We start from the raw sequence: 19,512 nt of genomic DNA, 5'->3' as shown, positions 1-19,512 counted from the left end.
CCAGTTTGGGGGCAAATTTATACCTATATAATGCTTTTCTATGTAAACAAATGCTGCATTTGTAATCTCATTTGAGCCTCAAAAACTTCTTATTCCCATTATACAAGTGAGGAAATTGGGACTCAGAAGTGAAATAACTTCTCAAGTCATAAGAAAAATCACTGGAAGAGTCAGGAGTAAGATTGGGTTTTCTGATTTCAGAGATTTGGACTGAAAAGTACAGTGATATTAACACTGGGTTCACATAGGGTATATAGTTTATTTAGCAACACTGAAAATATTCAGAGCAATTTGACATTAATTTATATCCTTAATTAATCATTTTACTTTTATTCTACATAAAATGCTGGCCCTCACATTATGTTGACCTGAAATTAAATTTAAGCACGTGGCCTTGGCATTTGAGAGCCTCCTTGCTCTAACTAATACCTTCCCCATCTCATCTTCTACATTCTACTCCAGTTAATGCTGGAACTTTTTCTAAGCATAATATCCTCTTTCTTATTATTTCATCTTTAGCTTAAGACACTACCTATCTCTCTGCACATTAAACATTTGCCTTTTCCTCAAAAAACAGTTTAAACAACCCTATCACCACCACATAAGCCATCTACATAATCCTCTTTTGGAATTAATAGCAACCTTCTCTGTGTAACTACTGCAGAGTACTGAGACATAAAATTAGAAGTTACCTGAAAAGTTAGAAGTTACTTGAGAAAATAGTGTCTATCATATGTGTATTTTATCCACAACAGAACAGCAAACAATACTATAGTATATTATTTCAATAACTATTGAATTAAATCTAGTAATGAACTCAAATAAATACTAAATAAATCTTTAATGGGTTCTACAGAAATGTGATTTTTTAAGACAGTTTTCTTTAAATTCTTCAAGTTAAATTTAAAAGGATAATCTACTGATACAGTTTTTTTCCATATGAAGTTATAATCATATAAATAACATGGCATTTGATTTTATCATAATCATTATTATTACTATTATTGATAACGGTGGCAGTTAAGGGTTTATTTTTGAGGGTAAAAAATCCAAACAAAGGTGTTTTCTAATGGTAAAAAAAATCAGCATCTCATTTACTTTTTGATGTAGACTAGGTGCAGATGAGAATGTCAGCACCAGCCAGTACTCCTAATTTAATTCTTCATTTGTTATACAGTATTCCAGGTATACTGCTGTTTCTGAGACAGCCAAAAGGTTGTGAATCAAATCTAGTAATCTCATTCTTTGCATGTACAAGCACGTTTTGGTAACAGAGAGAGTCAGTGTAAATGAATCTATTGATCCTTTTCAAAATTCAACTACAAACCAATTTAGAATCAGATATATTAGATGTCAAGTGCAGCGGTTGTAGCAAGATCAGTGACACAATTAGGAACTTCGTTGAATATTAGAAGAAAAATGAGAGGATATTTTTTTTTCCTGTTAAACAATAAGAATGCTAGTTGAATACTAATAATTTGGTTGCCTGTGAAAGTATAAGTCAGATTAATATTTAAGTCACTTAATGGTCTTTAAATTCTGCCTATTTGGCACTGAGACTGTCTGACAGGTTACATAATAAAGTACTCCCAAGGAAACCTTTCTTTAAAACTTTTTATTTAGAGATGGCACTCACTCTCTTCCATAATATATCACTCTGATTTTTCACCACTTTTCTAAATAAAATCTCATCTTAAACATTTCCTCTGGGAGAACATACAAAAAAACTACATCCTACTAAATTGATATTTATGAAACCACCTCATTAGGAAAAAAACCACCTCATTAGGAAAAAAAAGTTAGTTGTTTATTAAAAGACAAATGACATAGCCTTCTTTTTCTGCTTACACCTACCCAGCATACAGCTTTGCATACAGTGTCTTCAATTACTTGCATCTTAACCATTCTCTATTTTAGCTTATTTCAGTGCACTATAAGCTACCATACATTTCAAAATACCTCCATAAAAACAGCATTTAACTATTATATGAATATTACTGCTTTTAGTTAACAGTTGGTCTCATTTTTTTCTAAATGTATTACCCTTTCTAGGCAGATTACACTAACAATTGTCAACATCTATCACACAAATCCCTTAATTCTATGTGTCCTTCAATTTCTTACTTCCCCTTGTCAGCCGACCATCAGGAAAAGCAGTCCATGCTTACCATCTTATGTATTTCTTCACTGCTCTTTTATTTCATTCTTATCCCTCCCTTAAGATTGCTGTGATGATGGTCACCCTATATTTGGACTATCCAAAGAACATTTTGCTCTCTCTGCTACATTCTGTATACACTCTTGACCCCCCACTCTTAAAGTCTCCACTCACTTGGCTCCATACTCCTTGCATTTTTACTTATTTCAGGTCAATTCTCACTTTCTTTCATAGACTCTTCCTCAGATGTTTACCAATGAGATGTAAGGAAATTGGTGTATGATATTTTCAGGAACATCCTTAAAGGAAAGAGATGTGTTCATCTTCACCCCTTCCCACTAGTAGAATTCAGATGTGCTATCTGGAGGTCAACGAGCTATCTTGGCTCCTGAGGCTGGTCCATGTGTTGAGGATAGAGGATTAACAAGATAGGAGTTATTAATAATAATGTAGCTGCTTTACTAGATCCCATATTAACCAAGTTACTTATTTTATAATGTTTTGACATGTTCGAGGAGCTTGCTTGCTGAGGAGACTGCCCCTTCCAAGCTAGTTAATTCTTTGAGATAATAAACAACTTGCCTGCCAACACATGTTTCATATGAAAAACAACCAGTACTGAGCCCACATCCCAAACCATCATCTTAACTCTCACACACCAAGCCAATATTTCTCTTGCCCCAAATCAACCCAGGACCAGATACCAAATAACTGAAGACATCTCTTTGGTCCCAAAGTCCATCAGAATTATTCAAACTAGCCAATTTTTAACTGTGACACCAGCCCTGCCTTGCCTTCCCCACAGAAAGCCCAATGAAGATTATGACCTGTGCTTTCCCATTGCTCTTTCTTCCACCTCCTGACCAACTCTGGTGCTTTCCCCAGGTGGCCCTTCATAGCATAGCTCTCATTTCTAGTGCATAACGATAAATTTTAATTCAATGACACCGCTCTCCCTTCATTGGCATTCAATCACCTTTACAATTCAAGAGCCAGGCACAAATCAGACCTGGACTCTGACCTCTAAACTTTATTGACATGAGAAAGACATAACTTCTATCTTGTTTAAATTACTGTTATTTTTAGTCAAACAATTATAGTCAAATATTTACACATTGGCATTTACAGTCTAATATTCTAATATAGACATATTTCACTCATATATTCCTTTCAAATACAGTATGTTCAAATTTTGCTCATTATTCTGCCCCTTGCTTTTATTCCTGTTGTTTTTTTTCCAGATAATTTTACCATAATGTAAGCATAGTCATTCAAACCAGAAACCCAAGAGTCATCCTAGAATCCTTCTCTACTTTCATGCCCCACATCCAACAAATGCCCAGACCTTTTACATTTTATCCACTCTCCAAATATTTCTTGTTGTATCTTTACCCTCCTGTGCACATTAACTATCTCTGCCTTGCACTTCTGTCCTGTATTAATAAATAACACTTAAAATTATATAATATTATCTATTATATCCTGAGCCTAATGACTCATCCTACTCTTCTACTTTTACAACTTTACTTTTTTCTATTTTCTTCCCACCTTATCCTCCAGGTACAATGCTCTCACTTCTATCTCTTGAAGGTATCAATTTTATTCCCATCTCAGAGCCTTTAAACTGGCTGTTCACTCTGCTTGGAGGACTAATTTTTCTCCAGGCCCTTCACATTAACCATTATGGCCAGGACAGTGGAAAACATTTTTAAGGGCTTCAGCTATTTGCTCATTACTCTATAGACAGAATAACTAAGAGCACAATATCAGAAGTATGGAAACCAAGTAAGAAGAAACTTTAAGAAAAGAGTGAAGGGTCAATGGTGTATAATGTAGCAGAAATGACCATTTCTATTATGATGGTCATTACTCCATAGACAGATATGTACAACTCAGAAGTTTCAGCCAGTTGCTAATTGTATCTATCCCAATTATACAGACAAGATATGAGGAAATAACTTCAAATGGGCCCAAAGACCAGTAGAGCTTGCCTTGAAACAAACATGGACCAAGACCAAGTCTGCCTGGAGGACTATGATGGTATTTTAGGTCCCCTGGTATCAATGTCCAATCCTGTTTACTTATCATAAAGTTATCCTAGCAAATAATATCAGGTCTTTTTAAGAAAGGATCAAAGAAGTACTTGTTTTGTATACTTCTAATGGCATTGCAGGATCTTCTTTAAGAGTTCTCCAGCTCACCTACAATCAATGGCCTCTGGGTCTGTGAATTTAGATCTGAAAATTGAATGAAAGACCACAATTTTTCATTACAATAGTTAACATCAAATTTCTACTTGTCAGTTGTCCTTTTAATTATACAAAAAGAGAAACATCCTAGTTATCTCTAGTGTTTAATTATTTAATAAGTACAGAGTTTCAGTTTAAGCTGATGAAAATATTTTGTAGATGGATGATGGTGATTGTTGCATGAAAATCTTAATGATATAGAACTGTGCGTTTAAACATAATTAAAATGGTAAATTTTGCATTATGTATATTTTACCACAATAAAAAAGAAGCAATTCAAACTATAATCCTGATAATTATCATTGCCCAAAACTAATTATGTACAATAACTATGTGATATTGTGTACTTTTCTTGACCTCATGAAGCATAGTTGTAATAGCTGCTTTAAAATCTTGTGTGATACTCACAGTATTGGGTCATCTAGTGGGGTGTGTGTGTGTGTGTGTGTGTGTGTGTGTGTGTGTGTGTGCGCGCACGTGCGTGTGTCCTTTTCCCACTTGGAACTGGTCGCATTTTCCTGATGTTTGCATTTTGAGTAATTTTGAATTATATTCTAGACATTATGAATATTATACTACATAGGCACTAGGTCCTATTATAATCCTCTGAAGAATGTTAATGTTTCCAGTTTAGAAGGCATTCATTCTGGTTAGATTCATAACTTAAGGTTTGTTTTGCCTCCTGCATTGGTAGTTCAAATTTCCATTTACTTCTTTAAACCTTTGCTACGTTGGTTTGAGCATGCATGTGTTAGTCAGGAGACTTGTTCAAATGATTCAAATTTCAGTTAAGCTCCCTACACCTTGGCTATAGTTCTTTGCTTGTGTCACATCCATGCATACTTCAGGGGTTAGTTAGTCTAAGACTAGTTTAGATTAATACGCTTATGCTCGCTCTCTCCCCCGCTCTTCTCTCTCACACAGCATTTCCCCCCTTCAAACTCTCTGGCCAACTGAGGCTCCCTTTTCTGATCCCCCTGTTCAGAAAGATGGAATTTATATTAGTTTTAGCTGCACATGCCATTGTAAAAACCTGCGGATAAGGCCTGCCCTTAGGGTAAAACTATGAAAGGAAAAAATAAATAGTAAACGCCACTCCCAAGCATTTAACTTCTCCAAATCATGATCTCCCTTCAAAATCTGTTCTTTAGATTAATTTTCAAAGTCTTCATGTTGCTTGCTTATTTCGTTCTGAGTTTCTAAGTGTCATCAGTGGATGGATCTGGCTGGAGTGGGCTTACACCACCATACCAGAAATGAAGGTTCCCCAACCTTTCTGTTTGTTTGTTTGAGGATATGTCAATAAGGTCCAGCCAGAAAATAAGAACACCTTTGTTTTTTTCAAGCACAAGGACTTTAAATATAAGTGGATTTGTTTCACAGGTGATAGAAGTTCTGAGCTTACAAGGAGATCTCAAATCAACACAGGGATGGACAGCAGCCAGGCAACTCTAAAGTTGGAAGAACCAAAGAAAGAGATGTTGTTATCAGAGCCCAGATGTCAGGGCTATCTGGTAGGAGCTAGAACACCAGAAGATGCACTGCTAGAACCAAGATGAGTTGCTCAGTTAGGCTTGAAGCTACAGAGGAGATCATTCACAACCAGAGATTGTACAAAAGGCAAGGGTGATTAGGAGTGGGGTACCCAGGCTTGGCCTATCCTTCCTGCCTTTCTATCTTCCACTAGTATCTCTCCCTGACCAAAACTGGAATCCAGAGTGAAAGAGAGTTGGAGAAATGTATTTTCTTAACAGAAAGAAAATCAGAAGATAGTAGGAAAATAGATTTGAGTCAAACAGTCATTTACTGGCACACTGAAGTATTCTGAAGTAGATCCCACACATCTATCATTTTGCCTATAAATACTGCATTTGAAAATTTTAAAGTTTTAAAAATAAAAACTTAGAACAACAAATAGTGTCAATTGTAGAAATGTAGAGATTGCTAGCGTTTAAATTATTACTACTCAAGATGTAATTCATGTAATATAACTCCAAGTGTTGGTATGAGAGAATGAAAACCCAGTCATTTTTCTCTCCAATCAAGGTCAAAGGGCACAGATCAGACCCAGAAATCAGGAGTAAAAAGTAAAGGAAAAAAATGTAGACTTTGACAGAGTGACATACTGAGTTAGACAAACAAGAATAATTTTTTCCTTATTGAAACCCCAGAAAATCCTTGAAAATCTAGGAGAAGCAGTTCACAGGGAAATGAGCTCCTAGTTCTCCAACATTATAACAGCAATTACTGGCAGAGTGTTTTTTTTCTAAACATAGATCTTTCATAAAAAATATTTTAGAACTGTCAATATATGCCCTCTAGCATGCTTCAGATTTTTTTCTCTAAAGTAGTATATGCTTTGAATTCTTAGGGGAAAAAAGTCAAAATGAAATTGCTAATCACAAAATTCTAGACACCTTCCTTTAAAGTCTTATTCGACCAAGAATATTTTGTGGTTCTATTCTCATTGAAATTCTCCTATTCATATCTTTCTGATTATAATATAACCGATATGCACCCAAAGCCATTTGTAAAGATCAGTATCTGTACAGGTAATTTCAACTAGAACTCAATTTTTCTGAAAAAAGAAATGAAAATAGTAAATGTCATGAAAGTTTCTGTTTTCATTCTCTTCATGTTCTCTTCACATTCTTGAATTTCAATGTTACAGATCAGTCTATAAGTGAAATCGTAAGCTAACCCCTTCTATCTTGGAGCTAAGAGCCAAATAGTTTAACTCATTTACCCATATAAGTATTTTTTATATAGTAAAATAAATACAGTAATGAAGCACTATAATTTGTCAGGGAGGAAGATGAGAATGTGGCTCGACTCATTTCAAGTGGTTTAATACAGAATATATTTCTCTTGAGATAGAATTAGTCAGTGTAATGTTTAGACCAGTTAACTGCTCATAATTAAAGTTTTCAAATGTTCCAGTAGTTCAAAATTCCCCCAGCCCCAGAAGCAGTGACAAAGCTTCCCATGTTAGACAATCTATCCCATCAGCAGTCCCTGAATTGGCTGCACAGATGTAGCACAACCTGAGTGGAGTATCTAAGTTTCTACTTAAAGAATATATTTTCCCTCTGATATTTCTAATTAAAAAAAATATTTTTCCCCTCAAACAAAAAAAAAAAAAAAAAAAAAAAAAACCTGTAATAATGATCAAACTAAAAACAATGCATACATCTTTTCTCACAATTTTTGTGGCACAGATAAACCTGGATAAGCATAAATACTGAAGAAAGCACTCAGAGCTGACATTTTAACATTCCCAGGAAAATATGTGAACTTGCTTTAGTGCCTTCTGAGAAATAGCATGGTCAATATAGTGTTTTGCACAGGCGTAATTTGTCTGTTTTATCACACATGAGAAACAGTATTGTCTACTGAAACATATTCTCTTTGAATATAAAACTAACCCCCCTCCCCTGCAAAAATGTATTAATTGCAGCTGAGAAAAGTGAGAAGGTTAATAGTTAACAGCAGTTACTCCACACTGGGGCAGAAGGGAAAAAGGAAGGAAAAAATTGAGTGAGAGGAGGTGCTTTTCATTTTTATGAAACTCATTTCATGTAACCTTTGTAAAACACACCCAGATAGGTATTATTATTGTTATCATCTCAAAGATGAGAAAATGGAGCTCAAAAATATTAATAGATTAGCCTTAGATGGTGTAGCTAGTAAGTCGCTGCTGTACAATTGAACTTAATTGTCTCAGAACTACCATTCCACATGATCTCCCTACAGTCTCTTAGGCTTTATTTTAACCAGGATGTACAACATAGCACTAGTTTCTGTCTTATATTACTATATAGGCATTTTATTTTAAAGGTTGATATAAAAGCTCTCACCCATGACTTCCTTTGAAGCAGAAGAATTTAGAGCAATTATCTTTACCCTGACTTCCTTATTACTCCTATATTATCTCCTAATTATTGTCTCTAAACTAAGCACTTATAACTAATAAAGTTATAAGATAGGTTAAATTACTTTAATTCTCCAGCAACTATCTGAAAATAAAATACCTTTTGATTTTGTGCCACCTTAATCACTTATATCATCCAAATAACAGTTGGTCCTGCTTGTTACATCATTTTAAGAATATTCTGAATTTTCTCCTGGTCTTTCGGTGATGAACTCTTTGATCATTTATGCTTATAACATTGCAAACACCCTTCCGCAGACACAGTGACTCATTTGATTAAGGCCAGATTTGTCAGGTTTGCACATGGCTGCCATGAAGTTTTCTGTTTAGGCTTCCTAATTGCTTATTTGAAACTTTTTAGTTCACTCTTCTATAGTGGATGTCTGCTGATACCTACTAACTTAAAGGCACTATAAAATACCACACTTTGTTAACTATTGTGTTCTAACAAGGGCCAAATTTATTTATATTTTACTCTTCTTGAAAAAAAATTTATACCAAAAACTCATATAAAAATCTCATAGTAAGACAGTTTTAGCAACCTTCAACAGAGTATAAAAAATTAGGAGTTGTGTTAAGTGAAAGCACTTGGACATCTGATAATTAATGAGTAGGAATCAAAACATTCAACTCTAAAAGTAGTTCTCTTCCATTGTTTCCTTAACAGGTTTTAAAAAGCAAACTTAGTTCTTTCTAAATATTTTCAGATTCAATATAGCATCCTTACATAATGAGCTTTAAATAATTATTGCATCACAGATAAATCACAGATACTTTATTTCTTTCAACAAATACATTTGAAACCCTTATTTCAGGCTAGGGTAATAACCAGTAGTAGGAAGTTTCCCATACAGTCAAATGTATAAATGTCATTATTGTACTTTTAGCAGCAACTCAGTCCAGATTTGCCTCATTTCCTCAGAGCAAGCATGTTGCCCCTTCAAAAATTGCAGTCTCAGGTGGTAGAAGACAAGAAAGCTGAGGGAGACCTTCTGGATTCCTAGATAAAGCATTGTCTCTTAGAGTCCCAGTCATGATGATATCCAGAAAGCCCTATCCATCCATTATGTCCAAGCCTTTGAGTGATGCTGTCTTTATTCCCCACAGATGCTATAGAAACACTGGGGTAAAAGATAATAGTACCTCAGCTAAAGAACCTGCTTCAAATACTACAATCAGCTATTCTGTTTTTGAACAGTACTTCAGGGTCTCAAAGTCAGCAAATGTATACAGGACTTCGACAGTATATCCTAAGTAGGCAACTTTATTATGGTCCATGTTTATCTATCTCATTCATTGGAAACCATCTCACTCATTTTTCAGCCCTCTTGGACACAGCATCTTCCAGAATGTTAGCATCTTCTCATTTTTGAAATCCCACCTTAGCAGCTTTCATTGGATCCAGGGCAAAGTCAGTAAAAACTTCAGCGCTGATAAAGGAAGCAAAATAAAATAATGTGTATCAGAGATACATGTCCTCTCCAAACATGCATTTTTTTCAGGTCTTCAAAAGTTTTTAGAAATCAAATTTACCAAGTCCCTGCTTATAGAGGCCAATGAAAATAGGAGCCCACCCATTAGCTAAATTTTTAACACTCTCTTTTTAATCATAACTGAAAAGCTATTAAATATGCCTTTGCACATTGGACAACTCACCTGTATATGGCATTTTATTAAACCTGGATATACAAGAGCAAGGTGTGTTGTGGCACAATTTAAAACTCAACACACTAATTGAAACTACATGGTAGAACTATATTCACAAGTAAATTCTTCCAGAATGTCAAGATCAAGCACCACAGCCTGGACCATCTACTTCCTAAGATAGCTGACACTCAATACTTCTGTCTGACAGATTGTGGCTCATGACTAACTTTATTCTACTTTCTGCTACCATTATTCCTATGGGAAAGTAGTTTGAGTTAGTTTGGAACGAAAACTGGAAAGTGGGTCCATCAGATTTATATAACTAGAATTATATTCCTCTCTGATATAATTACTTCCTCCTCCCCAACCTAACCCTGCACTTCCAGCAAGAATCCTCTCTTCTCTTACCCTGGCTTATCCCCAACCTCACAGACTTGCCCATCAGATAGTCCTCTCTACACTACTGCTCTTCTTCTTAGTCCCTCTCACTGAAGTCCAGATGCACACATTCTCTAAGCTCTATCCCACTGGTCACATGTTTATCCCTTAATCATATCCTACCTTTCTCTGTCCTATAACTACCTCCTGTGTAAGTGGCCTATCCTTGCAACCTGACCACAAGCTAATGGAAAGAAGCAGCCTTGTCCTATGTCTGTTCTCAAGGAACATTTGATAAATTAATACTTGGTGATAAGATGCCAGAAAACTAAGACTACCTACAACTATTTTTCTTAACAAAATAATGTAATTAAACCTTGCTGAAAATAATATTTAAAGAGCTTACTGTTTTAGAGTATGTCAGCTATCCTGCCTTCTACCTGGGTCTAGAACCAACTGTAATCTTGACCTGGAGAATTAAGAGCCTAGTCTAGTGTCAACAGGTCTATAACCAAAGTATAACATATTAGTGATATTATTCTCCTCACCTTACAAATCACTTTAAATAACTGTAATCTTTATTACCACTACTGTGCTTATGACCTTCATCCATACTCTCCTATTCAGCCCCCAACTCATTCCTGGGACTAAATCCCTGATCCAAAATGCCTAAACTGGGTCCCTGCTAAGTACATGCAGATCTTTGTAACACTGTCCAGTTTTCTCTTCCCATTGTCTGGCCTTTTTCCTTTGAGTCTCTGTTAAGCCCAATCACCTCTGTTCTCATGTGACAATCTTCTGATATAGAGCAACCCTCCCTGCCCCGCCCCCCCCCATAGCTAAGGGCTTACAACAATGATGTACTATGTCTTATGATTCTGTGAGTTGGCTTGGCTCAGCTAATTGTTTCTTCTGTTGGCTTCATCTGGTCACTTATGCATTCAATATCATATGTACACTTGACTGGAACTAAAGGGTATAAAATACCCAGTTACATGGCTGAGACCTTGGTTCTGACTCTCAGCTGGAGACTTCGCTTTACAAGTTCTCCTATTTCAGAAGTCTACCCAGGCTTCCTGATAATGATAAGGTTCCAAGAGGAAACAAGAGCAGAAGCTGCAAGGCCTCTCAGACCTGAAACTTTGTAACTCAAATGACGTCATTTATTCTACTTTTTACTGGTCAAGGCAAATTATAAGGCTGGTCCAGATTCAAAGTAGTAGACAAACTCCACCCCTTGTTCAGAAAAGCAGCAATTTCACATTGCAAAGCATCATGCTTGGAAACCATTATTACAATGATCTTTCTCCTCTATTTTGTATGGTCTGTCAGAAAATCTCAAGTTCTGCTGCCATCCTCCTAACACGGGCACATAACAAATAAATGCACTTACTCTCACCTCAAACCACTCATGGACAAATATGAGGAATAATAAAAAATGTATGGAGTCAAAGCTGACATTAAAAGGTAGAAATAAGGTAGAATAGAGAATAGATACACAACTGTCTCTCCTGCCTGCAATTCCCCCAAAACATTATTTCTCAAGGTACAAGGTACCAATGTTGGGTGCAAAGCTGATAATCCTTTGTTGTATGGGACTATTCCATGAACTGTTTCAAGCTTTTGGGAAGTTTTTAATCCCCTGGGTGGCTGAGGTCAAATGACTAGCGTCAAGTGGAGCTATCAGAGCTGGACTTGGTGCAGAGGGAAAGGCATGGGGACTTGATTACTTATGTCCATTTCCCTTTAAGGGAAGAATAATACACACACACACACACACACATATATATATATATATGCACACACACACATGTATGTATATGTGTGTGTGTGTGTGTGTATCACATATATATATGATTATTATTACTTTTACTATCGAGGCTTTATTGAGGCTATATATTACCTGGTCCAGCTCACCAGACCTGACAAGACGACTATAATTCATAAAAGAAGTCCTACTTTTTTTCGTGATGGCAGAGTAGGTAAATGCTGTGCTCACCTCCTCCCATGACTACATCAAAATTACAACTAAATCATAAAACAACCGCCTTTGGGAATCACCTGAAGACTAGCTGAACAGAATTCCTTTAACTAAAAATATAAAGAAGCCAAGTCGAGATTGGCAGTAGGGGCAAAGATGTAAAATGGGCTGGTCTCACCTCCACATGTGGCAGTTAAAAATCAGGAGAGATATCTTACCTACAGAGGTCTCCACTAAGAGTGAGGGGTCCTAGTCCCACAATGGCTCCCTAGCCTGGAGCACAAGTCCTGGGAAGAGGAGTCCCCAAAAGAGCTGGCTGTAAAAATCAGCAGAGACTCAATCCAGGTGATATGGAGGGCTGCTAGAAACCCAGGTATCCTCTCAGAGGTTCCATACATGGATTTAGTTGCTCACAAACACTTACCCTAAGCACCAGTGAAAGGACAGCAGCTCAAAAAGCACCAAGGATGTAGAGGGAAGGACTGAAGGCTTAGGAGCAAGAGCTGGGGGTGGGGGGTGGGGGGAGCAGCTCTCTCTGACATTTTCTTCCTTTGCTGGGCCCTCCCCCTACTTAGCCTATAGATGTAGGCAGGTGCCAAGTCTGTGTCTCCACTAACCCAGTTAATACCACTCTCATCCCGGTGAGTCTCTGAGACCCTGCCCTACCCAATTCACATGCCCAGCCAGAACCTCTTTCAGAGGCTAATCCATGCAAGGAGCCAGGCTATACCTGGCTATAGACTTTCCTAAAATCTCTCAGAAGTCCACAAACACCAAACAAATGGCGGCTGGCCTTGGCATGCCCTGTACCTCTTGCCAAGCCTGGCATTAGTGGCAGCTGGCCTCACAGCATAACTACTCCCAGGTGCCTCCAAGCTCAGCGCAGGCATCTACCAACTGAAGATCATTTTGTAGCTCCTACCAGGTGGCCCCAGGCCAAACACAGGTAGCAGCTGAACTAGGTCTGCACAGGAGAGGAGCCATTCCCAAGAGGCCTCAGAACCAATGCCAAGTAGCTGGCTTCAGACTACACCAGAGCACCATCCAATTAGTGCAACAAATGACACGCCCAAAGGGTGAATTTGGCAAAAACTTGAACCCTGCTAAAGCAAATCCTGACAATAGCTTCTCTGCTAAAGTCACAGTCAGTTCTCACAGCCAGTCAGCCTAAGGGTCAATCCCACCTACTGATGTGCCAACACCAATCGAGCCTCAACTACAACAGGAGAAGACCCACAACCCACACAAGGGACATCCCTAGAGCACTTGGCTCAGGTGAATAGGGAGACTGCACCATTGGACCCCACAAGATATCTACTATATAAGGCCACTGTGCCAAGACTGGAGAAATAACAGATCTACTGAGTACACAGAAACAAATAAAGGGAGGCAGTGAAAATGAGGAGACAAAGAAACATGTCCCAAATGAAAGAACAGGAGAAATCTCCAGGAAAAAAGCTAAATAAATTGGAGGCAAGCAATCTATCAGATACAGAATTCGAAACACTGGTAATAAGGATTATCAAACAACTTAGGAAAAAAATAGATTATCTCAATGAGAACTTCAACAAAGAGATAAGAAACATTAAAAATGAGAAGGGGAACAGTAAAAGAACCAGTCAGAAATGAAGATTGTAATAACTAAAATAAAGAATACATTAGAAGTAATTAATAGCAGATTAGAAAAAGCAGAGGATAAATCAGTGATTTGGAAGACAAGGTAGCAGAAAACACCAAATTGGAAGAGTCAAAGGAAAAACAAGATTTTAAAAAATGAGGATAACGTAAGGACCTCTGGGACAATATCTTGCATAACAATATTTGCATCATAGAAGTACCAGAAGGAGAAGAGAGAAAGGGAGTGAAAACCTATTTGAAGAAATAATGATGAAAACTTTTCTAACCTGGTAAAGGAAATAGTCATACAAGTCCAGAAATGCAGAGTACCAAACAAAATGAACCCAAAGAGGCCCACACCAAGACACATTATAATTAAAATGCCAAACGTTAAAGAGAAAGACAAACTATTAAAAGTAGCAAGAGAAAAGCATTTAGTTACCTACAAGGGAGCTCCCATAAGACTGTCATATGAACAACAGAAACAAAGTTATCAACAGAAACTTTGTAGGCCAGAAGGAATTGGCACAAAATATTCAAAGCAATGAAAAGCAAGGACCTACATCCAAAATTACTCTACCCAGCAAGACTATCATTTAGAATCAAAGGACAGATAAAGATCTTCCCAGAACAAAAAATAAAGCTGAAGTAGTTTATGACTACAAAACCAGTATTACAATAAATGTTAAAGGAACTTCAATATTTATTGTAAATATTTATTTTAAATAGTCAATAATTACTTTAATTGTAATGGGATTAAATGCTCTAATCAAAAAACAAATGGATAAAGAAGTGGTACATATATACAATGGAATATTTCTCAGCCATAAAAAAAGAATGAAGTCTCACCATTTGCAACAACATGGAAGGAGCTAGAGGGTATTGCGCTATGTGAAATGAGTCAGTGAAAAATAAACCTATGATTTCATTTATAAGTGGAATCTAAAAACAAAATAAATGAACAAGCAAGACAGAAACAAACTTAGAGATGTGGAGAACAAACATGGTTGCCAGATAGGGAGGGGTTTGGGGGCCTGGGTGAAAAAGGTGAAGGGATTAAGAAATACAAATTGGCAGTTACAAAATAGTTATGGGGATGTAAAGTACAGCTTAGGGAATACAGTCCATAATATTATAATAACTATACATGATGTCAAGTGGGTATAAGACTTATTGGGTCTTATACCCAATAAGTATTATTTGTAGGTTATATAAATGCCTAACCACTATGCTGTATGCCTGAAACTAATACAATATTTAACGTCGATTGTAATTTTTTTTTAATTTTTTTTAATTTTTTAAGGAAAAGAAATTCTGTTTAAATGGTAAGCAGGAAGCCAGGACAGCTCACAGGTGATATCTCCTAGGAAAGTGACGTGGTAAGCAAAATGTGGCAAAAGGTCAGTAAAGAAACCACAAATCTGACGTAATCAAGAGAACCAGTTAGAATTAGAAGAAAAGTGGAAAAAAGAAAGGTAGTAAAACTCTAATTTTTAAACTTATATATGTTTATAGAAGTAGAACATTGTGTGGTATATCAGAAAAGCCTCAGATGAACTAGATTTTAGTTCATTCCTGGTTCTATGATCTAAATATAAATATATTAAACTTTCACTCAATTCCTCTGTACATAGAACTAGTACCTTTTATCCCACTCATAATTCTCCCTAGATATGAGCTATTTTAAGGAGAAATTTAGTCACCCTAATCTCTTAGTTTCCAAAGTTAATGATTTCCTAAAGCAAGGGAATCATTATAAATGAATCCATATTGCTTTTCTCTAATATCTTTCCTGAGTTGAAATGAGTTCATATACTAATGGGTATTAAAAGTAAATTTTCAAAAGCATTTTCAGGGCTGATGTCTAACTCAGACATTTATATTCCCTTTCAGGAAAGGATACTGTGAAAAAGGAAAATATTCCCTTTTAAGATAAGTCTCAGTGAACCAGTGCATTAAATACAAGTGCTGGTGAAGCAATCAATATATTCATATTTATGTTAATCAGAACATAACCCAAACAAACCAAATTTCTCTATCCTGTTATTTTTATGTTGGCCTTGGCACAAATACAGAATCTGAAGAGATTACTTCTTAAATGCACAACAACAATAAAAATATCAAGAGGATAAAAATTTTAGAAAGATATAAGAATATGCCCTACATGGATATAAAATGGAGCCATCTTGAAGGGGAAAAATTTCCTTTGGGAAGGGTAGAAAGATTCAGTAAAATTTTTTAATCACACTAATGAATGAATTGAACCAGAGGATTTTGATATAGTCATTTTTTGGATTTCATTTTACTTTTGGGGGAGGTAGGAGGGGGAAAGTTGTTTAGTAGAAATGTCCAAAACCTGTTTCCTTAAGCTTTTAAAATATATCTCTAATATGAGTGAGTATATTACTGCACTATTATCTGGGCCTTTATAAAACTGTGGATAATTCTGAGTCCCAAATGGATATTTGACTAAATGATTTACATTACTCATATTCACTCTGATGAGTTTAAGCCGAGTAAAAATAAAGTTTAAGGCCTTTTTAAAAAATACATTAAAGAAGTAGCGAAGTTGAAAAATAATTTTTGTGCAGTTTTGCAGTGTTGTTATCTCACAATTTAAAGATTTCAGAGCAAATTTCAGAATTTCAGAACAAACTGTAAATTAAAGATAAAATCCCCTGTTCTCTGTTCCCTTGACATTGTATATTTCTTTAAATGCCTCTGGTTATGTAAGATGGGTTAGTTGATAACAGTAGTGTGAAGTAAATGCCAAAGGAAATACAAACCAAGAAAAGATAGCTATCGAATTTGTAAAAAATCTTTGTACTAAAAAAAAATTGAAAGAGCATGGTCTATGTGAATACAGAGCACTTTAAACAAAAGTAACTGTATTACAAAGCAAGTTCAGCTTCTAGTAGTTAAAAAATTAGATTTAATTAAAAAAAAAAAAAACTCCTAAAACCATACCCCACACATCTGCTCATTTCTTGTGACCAAAACTCAATCCTACAACTGTACTAGGTGATCAAAGAGGCTGGGAGATGAAGACGATAAGTGGACAGTAACTCACTCAACTAAAAGTAGAAGTTCCACAACAGAGAAAGAAGAAAATGGTTACTAGGAGTCAATTAGCAGTCTCCACCATGTTTCTAGTCCACAGCTCTTCTTGAAACACTCTCTTCTTTTGACTCCGAAAATGTAGTTATAACTTCATACTAACATAATACCAATCTGAAAAACATAACCCACATTACTGCATTTAGCTGCATATGACTCTGTAAAGTAGGCATTATTGTTATTACCTTTCAACTCTAGTAAGAAGAAACAGATATTCAAAGAATTGTCATAATTTGTCATGAGACAAGACACACATTAATTGTTTTTGGTTTTGGTTTTGTTTTTTCTTTGTTTCACTCTTGGTCAAATTTGCTCATTATTACACAACTTTAGGTTCTTTCTCTGCCAGTCAGATTATTCTTCTACCAACTGCTAAGATAATTTTCAGAAAAGAAGTAAAATCATGATTTACATTGACAAACACTCTCCTTGACCAAACTTTATTCAGGTACCTGTGAGCCCTCTTTACAACTAGGCCTTGTCCTCAAGCCTGCCTGACCCAGTTATAGCAAAAAAACTCACTAAGCCAGTTTAGAAAGAATCCTCCCATCCTTGATATATGATCACCCTCAATATCTGATCAAATTCCTCATTCTCCACCATCTCCCAAGTAATACCTGATCATCCTGGCCTGCGCTTAGCAAGAATCCTGTTAGGTCAGTCTAACAAGAATTCCCCCTACCCTTCATGTCTTTTCTTAGTAATTTGCCATCCACTGACCTCTCTCAACCTGCTCCTTGGCTATAAATCTCTACTTGTCCTTGTTTTAAGAGTTTAGCCTGATTGCTCTACCCTATTGAGATAGTCTTGACACCAAATAGTCCTGAATAAAGTCTTCCACACTGTTTTAAAAAAATGTAAGAATAATTTTAACAATATACAAATATAAACATGAACATGTTAGAGAATTTTTTCTACTCTCGTTACAAGAGGGCTTAGGCAGATGACATAACAGATTCAACAGGAAAGTCAAAACAGTACAATTTTATATTTAAAAAAACTGCTGAGATAAAATGCACATGAAGACAAAACTGGTTTTTCCTTAGACAAGAGGGTAGCTTAAAATCACAGGAAAATATTTGCATATCTCAGTTATCTACAACTGGAAGAGTTGCTAAGAAGCTCAAAGACAGTGAACAGGGCTAGAATCTGATTACCTGGGAGGATGTGCTACAGAAAATACATAGTTTTTCAATGAGCACATGTAAACAAAAATCCAGAAATAACCTTTTTTTAAGAAGTTTAAAGAGAGTTTATTCAGATAATGATTTGCAAACCAGGAAACAGCACTGGGAGGGAACCAAAGCAGAGGGGATAGAGCAGGGTTTATAAAGGCAAAAGTTGCAAGGAGCTATGGATCAAAGAGGTGGGTTGCTAGGGAAAACAAGACCATAAAGTTACATCATTTGCTTTCTGATTGGTTCAGACAACCAGACTTTTAATGGTTGGCTGATTCGGTGCTCAAGCAAGTGGGGTTGTGAGGTGAGAACAATGGGTAATATATGATTAAGCATTTATAAACATCCTAGTGTCAGCTCACGCCTGTAGAACAAAAAGGCTGTCTTTGATTACACAATCATAGTACAAGGAGTATTATTTAACAGTGATGCAAGGAGTACAATTTTTCAAGCAGTACAATCGGCACAACGGGGCTGCTGGCTCTTCATGCAGTTCTGAAGTCCAAAAGGGCAAGCAGCTTCAGGGCTCAATCTGTAAAAATCCAAATATTGGGCCACAAAATATGAATTTAAAGTTCTTATAAATCATCACACAATATTTTTTTCTACATATCAACTGCAGAAAACCTCAGATTTAGTTCATGAGCTTAGGCTCGTCTCTTTCTATATCATTCCCTTAGATAAGTATGCTATTTTACTGGTTAAATTCTCCTTCTCATACTGATAATCTCAAAACACATACTTCTATAATGTCTTTCTGAAGACATTATGTATGTTATGTGCACTCTGCATTTTAATGTTATATTAGGTATCTATAATTGAAAGTTCAAACATCATGTCAAACTTCAAGTGTATAAAATTAATATCTCTGTGCATCCTAGAAAATTAGACATAGTTTTCAATATACCCACTTCTGGTATTGTTACAACTATTATTCCAGAAACCCAGAATTAATGTCTCAGAATCATTTTAAATCTAATTTATGCTTCATATCCAACAGTAATTAGTTTCTGCTTCTTTTTCCAACAAAGTATTTCTTAGATGCAAGCTTTCCATTCTCTTTTATTATTCACTTAGCTATGGCCATGCTACCCTGAACAAGCCTGATCCCATCTGATCTCGTAAGCTAAGCTGGGTCAGGCCTGGTTAATACTTGGATGGGAGACCACCTAGGAAGACCAGGTGCTGTAAGCGTAAAAAATAAAAAAATTTAAAAATAAGGGATTATAAACTGACAAGGTCCTTGCAATCTTGAG

General features: G+C 36.1%; 1 pseudogene; it reads left to right on the top strand.

Moving 5' to 3' along the window:
- Positions 1-19,332: 19,332 nt before the first annotated feature.
- Positions 19,333-19,450, top strand: LOC112469366 (annotated as a pseudogene).
- The last annotated feature ends 62 nt before the right edge of the window (positions 19,451-19,512 follow it).

Source organism: Pteropus alecto, unplaced genomic scaffold (assembly GCF_000325575.1).
Source record: "Pteropus alecto unplaced genomic scaffold, ASM32557v1 scaffold146, whole genome shotgun sequence".
Taxonomy (NCBI): Eukaryota; Metazoa; Chordata; class Mammalia; order Chiroptera; family Pteropodidae; genus Pteropus; species Pteropus alecto.
The sequence above is the reverse complement of the archived record's forward strand: the minus strand, read 5'-3'. Positions and strand labels throughout refer to the sequence as shown.